We start from the raw sequence: 6,000 nt of genomic DNA, 5'->3' as shown, positions 1-6,000 counted from the left end.
AAAAAAAAACCACCTCTTGGAAATTGGTGAGCAGTTTCTCTTTCCTACCTGCATGGTGAAGTCTTTCTCTTCCCACCCCCTGCTCTCCTTTGGCTCCTCCTGGCAGGTCCCTTGGGAGCTGTCTGTCAGGCCGGTGGTGTGGCGGAGGCTGCAGGTGGAACAGGCTGAGAGGCTGGGGTTTTTTGGCAGGAGGTGGTCGGCTTCCCCAGCACCCCTGCCTGAGGTCTCATGTGAACGGGAGCGGTGGCTCGACTTCCGTGTGGGACTCCCTCCTGCCTTGGGAGGGAGCTGCTTCTGCTCGGCAGTGGGCAGATAGGAAGGAGGAGGTAAGAAATTTGCCCTTCACCCTTGTTCAAAGGAGTGGCAAGCCCAGTACCGCCCAGCGGCGTAGGCTGATAACCCCGTGGAGTCGGCCTTCGTGGCTCCTCTTGTTAGCTCGGTGAGAGCACCTTGGCCACCTGTCTTCCTTCTCAGTTATAAAGCCACTCACTGTGTCCTGGGAACACCCCAAAGAGGTTTCACAAACGGGCTCAAAGGAGGAAGGAAGTTAGCAGAAATTAGAAAAAGGAAATTAACAGAAGCTCTAGAAAGCATTAAACTCTTCATTTCAAGCTGAGAAGTAAAGAGCTGGGGGGAAGCACTAAACCTTAATAGAATAAAAAAGAATCTGGGCTGTGCACGATCTGTCTCATTCTTGGGGGGAACTCTGGGCTCCATGGAAAAGATGGTGGGAGCAGCACAGGCTTTGAGAGAGAACAGGATGGGGTCACGGGTGAGCTTTTTTAACTGCCAGGACAAGGACAAGAGGCCAAGTGTGAGCTTTCAGGTAAGCGAGGATGGTCTCCATGGTTTCTCAGTGGCCCAGTGTTTTCTGCTCCTCTTATATTTCCCAGTCTGGTCTTCCCAAACCACAAAGAAAATCTGGCTTCCTGGAAGGGCTGAACAGAGACCAATAAATCCTTTCTTCACACCTCGCTGGCTGCTGAAGGCAGCACTGGAAGTTGTGCACTTCGTTCTCCCATATGCGATAGTGCTGCTGCATGCAGGGCCTCAGCATCCAGTGCCAACAATTATGGGAATGTCTCCCAGTGTTTTACGGTCCCTCAGAACAAGTGTTCCCTCTCTCGTGGCTGAAGAGGGAAACACCAAAGTGTGCCTGAATACTCCCCCAAACCACCCAGGCCTCTTGCCTCCCCCTGCTCCTTAAAATCCTGTCACTTCTAAGCAGATGTGATTTAGTAGAGTGTGACAGCTTCAGTCCCTGCTTCCCTGATGGTATTTGTGGTAAGGTGCTTGGCACTGACCCACTGGAAATCATAAACAAAACACAAATGTTTTTGTTTGCTTGCTTATATGATCACAAAGGCTCAATTCATCCAGACCTACAGCTTGGAGCAGGGTATAGCTCTCTTTTCACAAAAAGAGACAGTGAAAACGTTATGTGTGAGCCATGTCTGACAACTCTCCCTGTATCTGTTTTATGGTGGTTTCTTCTTTTAGTTTCCAAGATAAGAAGAGCTGCCTTTTCCCAGAAGAGTTAGTCATCCCCTGGTTTGGATTCTCCTGTGCTCTCCAAGGGCGTTGCGTTGGGTAGCTCTTATATAAAATGAGTCCTGGGGGGTAACCCAGGTGTATCTTGGCAGGAAAGGCAGCTGGCATCTCCACACTGTTTTTTCCAGTCATTCTGTGGCTTTGCCAAGCGCCTTGAACAGACAATGAATCAGCCCTGCGATTACCATTTTTTAAAGAGAGCTGTCTTCTGAATTTCCTGCTGTGTTTGAAATCAAGGGTAGAGCAGGGCAAGGAGCGACCTTTAGCCTCCCAGAAGCGATCTGTAGGGCTGGCCAGGAGGGGAAAACTGTCCTGATTGCCAGTAGCTCTCCACGGGTATGGGAGAACACGCATGTGTTTACATGGGAAAGGAGTGAAGTCTTTTAAGACAGGATCCATGGTGCTTTCCGTGTCTCCCGATAGAATACCAAGGCCCTTTGCAATTCGAGCACCGCTGGGTTAAACAGAAAGGTGGGACAGCCACGTGGCTCTGCCTGCACATCTGTGTCTCTGTCCTGCAAACTTTACCTGGGAGGACTTTGCTCTGCAGATAGGGCAGCTCACTGAACGCGGGCAGCAGCTGCTTCCAGCACCAGTCCCCAGAGCTCACGGGCTTTGCTAGCCAGCAGGGAAGGTGAGTCTGTGCCTGCAGCCTGGCTCTTTGTCCTAGGTGTTCAACCTCTGCGGTGTCTCTCACGGCACTTGGAGGAAACAATGAACTTTTTCTTCTTCAGTTCAGGAGGCATTTAGCTCTGCCCTGGCAAGACTCAGCTCCTTTTGCAGCAAGGCCGGCAGCCAAATTGATGGTGTTCTTATTTCAGTGCTTTCCTCCTCATGTAACTCTCCTGCAACACGCTGCCTTGGCATTCAGTGCTCTTGGGGGAATGGTGCTGAGGATGGCAGCATGGGAAACAAATGCAGGGAGGGAAATTATGAACTCTCCAGCCTGTCACTGGAAAATCTGGTTAAGGCGTGAAGTGTTGTGAAGCTCCAGTTTGCGCGTTTGCTGAGGCATTGCAACAGCACAAATGCTTTGTAAGCAGCCAGAATTATTTAAGATGTTATCGCCCTTAACGGTTTATTGCTGCTGGGGTCAGTCACGTGAGTACTAATCTGCTGTGGTATCACATCAGCCTGACACATTTCAACCACTTTGGGCAGTGGTTTGACCTGCGCTGAGCGAGTCAGTACTGAAGCTCTCTAGGAGCACTCCCTTGTCCTGTCAGTCCCAGCCAGATGTGCAGACGTAATTTCTGTCAGAGAAGTAGTAACAAACAGCTGAAAGCTTCATGTATTTACCACTTCTACTAGAAAGAGGATGCCTGTCTACATCTTGCCTCACAGTGATGCTTTCTGACAGAGCAGTCCTCTTCTGAGTGCTCCAAAGTGATCCTGCATGCATGCATCCCTAATTTTGGATGGTGCTGAAGTATTTATTTGGTCTTTTTGGTCCCCAGGGCCCCTGATGTCTTTCCTTCTTTCCTTCTCTCCTTCTTTCCAAGAGTTTGAACACTTTTGAAGAGTTTGAAGATGCACCTTCCTGTGCAGCTGGAAGTACACGAAAGAAGAAAGATCCTTCAGAAGAGGTTGTTTAGATGTGTTTGGTGTCAAACTGCAACTTTTTGGGGGTTCTTGTTAGAAGGGCTGTGCTTCCCTGAGGCACCACTGTGCCACTTACGGACTGATTGGAGGCAGAGACCCTTCATCCTGCCCAGATATGCAGAGATGAGAACTGGCTGCTCAGCCTCATGTGACAGCCCAGCACCAGAGAGATCCTTAGCAATTAAAGAAATTAGCCATTCTGTTTGTGCAATATGAGTGGCATAAAATGGGTAGAAAATTAAAAAAAAAAAAAATGAAAGTGTTTGTAGGACTTTGGCTTAATTTTGAAGACATCAGTCAAAAGCCAGATAGAAGTTTCCAAGAAGATCTGCTAAGTGAAATGGGCAGAAGATAATTCACATTGGGCTTGAATCCTGCCTGCTATTGGAAAAGGAGGGAAGACAAGAATCGGACAAAAGCCGGTGATGTCGAACCACTGTATAAAGCCTAATACTTGCTGAACATCTTAAGCTTCAGGTTTGATTGCAGTGCATATGTTTCTCAGCAGCTATAAAAAATCTTATTAGACAACAGTGCTAATGAGCAAGCTGGCCAGATACTGAGAGCCTGGCAAGAATATATTGGGTCTGAATGCTTGAGCTGCTGTCATCTAGCACCACCAACTGTGCTTTGGAGATAGTTCAAGGGAAGTGGTTCTGGATGGGAAAAGTTCCACTTTCAGGGGCAAAATTTATTTTGAAATTTGAGACTAAGGCAGAGGAAGAGCCAGTGTGCTGGAGAGGGCCAGCTGTGGCTCTGGAGGTGACAGAAAGCAGGACGTTTTAGCCTTCTGGCTGTGCGAAGTGGTGCTGCTCCAGGTGAAAGTACTGGGGAGCTTCACCCTGTAAGGCATGGAAACATGGAAATGCTGTTGGAAGGGGCCTCGGGAGGTCTTCAGTCTAACCTCCTGCTCCAAGTGGGTGAATTGTTGGCATTAGATCCTCGGGGCTCTGTCTGGCTGAGTCTTGAAAGCCTCAATTGTCAGAGATTCATTCCTCCACCTCTTCAGGTGACCTGGCACTGCACAACCCTCCTCATGAAAAAGCTTCTTCCAAAGTCCTGACTGCACTTCCCAACCTGCCTTTTATGCCATCAGCTCTAACGTCTGCTCTAGCTGTACAATTTTAGCCTCTTGTGGATTTCTTCCAGCTGTACCAGGCCAATGAGCTGTAGCTCCTTGAAAAAAAAGACCCTCCGAAAAGCTGCGTTCTGGAGAATTTCTGCCTGTCCTAACGTCCCAAAGCAGTGGTGATGGGCCCATGTCAACAGACACAGGGAGGAAGGAGTCCATAAGCACCCAGAAGGCTTGGACCTGACTCAGTGCTTGCCATGACCGCAGAAAGCTGCGTCGGCTGTCGCTTGGTGAGTACTGTGTGTTTTTATTTTGTTTTGTTCATGTCAGGGCTTTAGGCTGGGCAGAAAGGGACACTAACTCAAAGCTTGTTTAGATTTCCTTTGTGAGATGTGGTGGATGTTCCCGATGTGACACAAAGCTGTGTGACCGCAGCCTCTGCTCTTGCAGTGGGAGCTGGTGGCTTCCCTTGGAACAGGCTAAGGGCCCCCAGGTCTCATAAAACATAGTGGGGCTGCCAGGAGAGAGAGGGCGTTTCAGGTCAGTAGGAGACTGTGCAGTAGCCAGAAGTGTACCTGCAGAATTGCTTTTTTCCTCAAAGGGCAGGACTATTCAGCCTTCCTGGAGAATCTTTGGTTGAAACCCTCTTGCTCAGGTGTGGCAGCTACACAGACTTGCTCTGTCTTTAACAAGAGAGAAAACAAGCAGAATGGTAGCGTTGCCAACCCAGCAAAGCTCCTTTCATACACAAATGTCTCTAATAGCTCCTAGCTGGTGGTTACAAGCAATTTCTGCTGCTCATTACCCCGCGCACTCCTTGCTCTTTGCCTAGCTAGCTGCTGCCATCATCCGGCCAGCTCATTCCTTCACAGTCACAGAAATATTTTCCTTCATTTCTTCCTCGGCTTCTCTTCTTTGCTCCTGCAGGGTTTTCTTCTCCCATGTAGTGTCTGCCAACACAGAACGCACCAGGATGCCCCTAGCATCTTGCTGGAATGAAAGGTCTCCCTGTCCGCAGGCCAGGAGCAGTATCTCACATTTGGGTTTGTTCTGGTTGAAGAGCTTGAAATGGAAAGCTTTGCCAGCAAAATGCTGCCACTTCTGCAAATGCAAAACCAATTATAAGTAATATTATAAATTATAAATGTTTCAATCTGCAAGGAGCTGGGACAACCAGGATGCCAGGGGTGGAAGGAACTGGAGTGCACACTCTGGGCTCCTTGAAAGCTGCAGAACAGTCTGGGATCACTTGTCCCCAGATAATTCAGGTGAGTAGGTACAAAAATAAGCCATTTTCTTTAATTATCATTCGTTCATTACTTTTGTCAAAAGATACAGAAATTGAGCATCGAGTATTGCTACAATACTGCTACCGTCTACAGAAGCTGAGATGTACTCGTGTACTCTTAGCATAACGCTGTCCTGTCACAGCTGAAAGGGCTGTTTTCCCAATTGTTTTTGTTTTGTTTTTTCCTGCAGACAAAGCCAATGCCTGCCACAGTGAGCTGTAACAACACCCCCAAACAGAGTATTTTCAGGTTTCACAAGCTCAAGTCGCATTCACCAAGGATCAGGCAGGTATTACTGATGGCCCTGGGGATGCTCGTGGTGAAACTGCCACCTGAGCAGTCAGTCACCAGCCTGAAACCCTGCTGAGCCTTCAGCTAGCCACAGCTCCCTTCTCCCACCCTGTTTTCAACAAGCTTTGTGAACTTCTTGCTGCGGGGGTGCTGCGCTTTGTGTTCGGCAGCAAGGGTAACGGAGCGACTTTTGAA

The 6,000-nt window shown here is 48.7% G+C and overlaps 1 protein-coding gene and 1 long non-coding RNA gene across 3 annotated transcripts in view; one reads left to right on the top strand and one right to left on the bottom strand.

The window, feature by feature from the left end:
• SIRT3 (sirtuin 3) overlaps positions 1-1,961 on the bottom strand; it is an 8,206-nt gene extending 6,245 nt beyond the window's left edge. For both annotated transcript variants that reach the window (XM_035328904.1, XM_035328905.1), the window contains exon 1: positions 1,957-1,961. The gene's annotated coding sequence lies outside the window, so the exon portion shown is untranslated. The remainder of the gene's footprint in view (positions 1-1,956) is intronic.
• Positions 1,962-1,989: 28 nt separating this feature from the next.
• LOC118168478 lies at positions 1,990-5,286 on the top strand. The gene is made up of 3 exons (XR_004751582.1): positions 1,990-2,185; positions 4,303-4,515; positions 5,153-5,286. It is a non-coding gene; the product is annotated as an uncharacterized LOC118168478 (long non-coding RNA).
• The last annotated feature ends 714 nt before the right edge of the window (positions 5,287-6,000 follow it).

Source organism: Oxyura jamaicensis, chromosome 5, assembly GCF_011077185.1.
Source record: "Oxyura jamaicensis isolate SHBP4307 breed ruddy duck chromosome 5, BPBGC_Ojam_1.0, whole genome shotgun sequence".
Classification (NCBI taxonomy): Eukaryota; Metazoa; Chordata; class Aves; order Anseriformes; family Anatidae; genus Oxyura; species Oxyura jamaicensis.
This window is presented reverse-complemented; position numbering and strand designations above follow the sequence as displayed.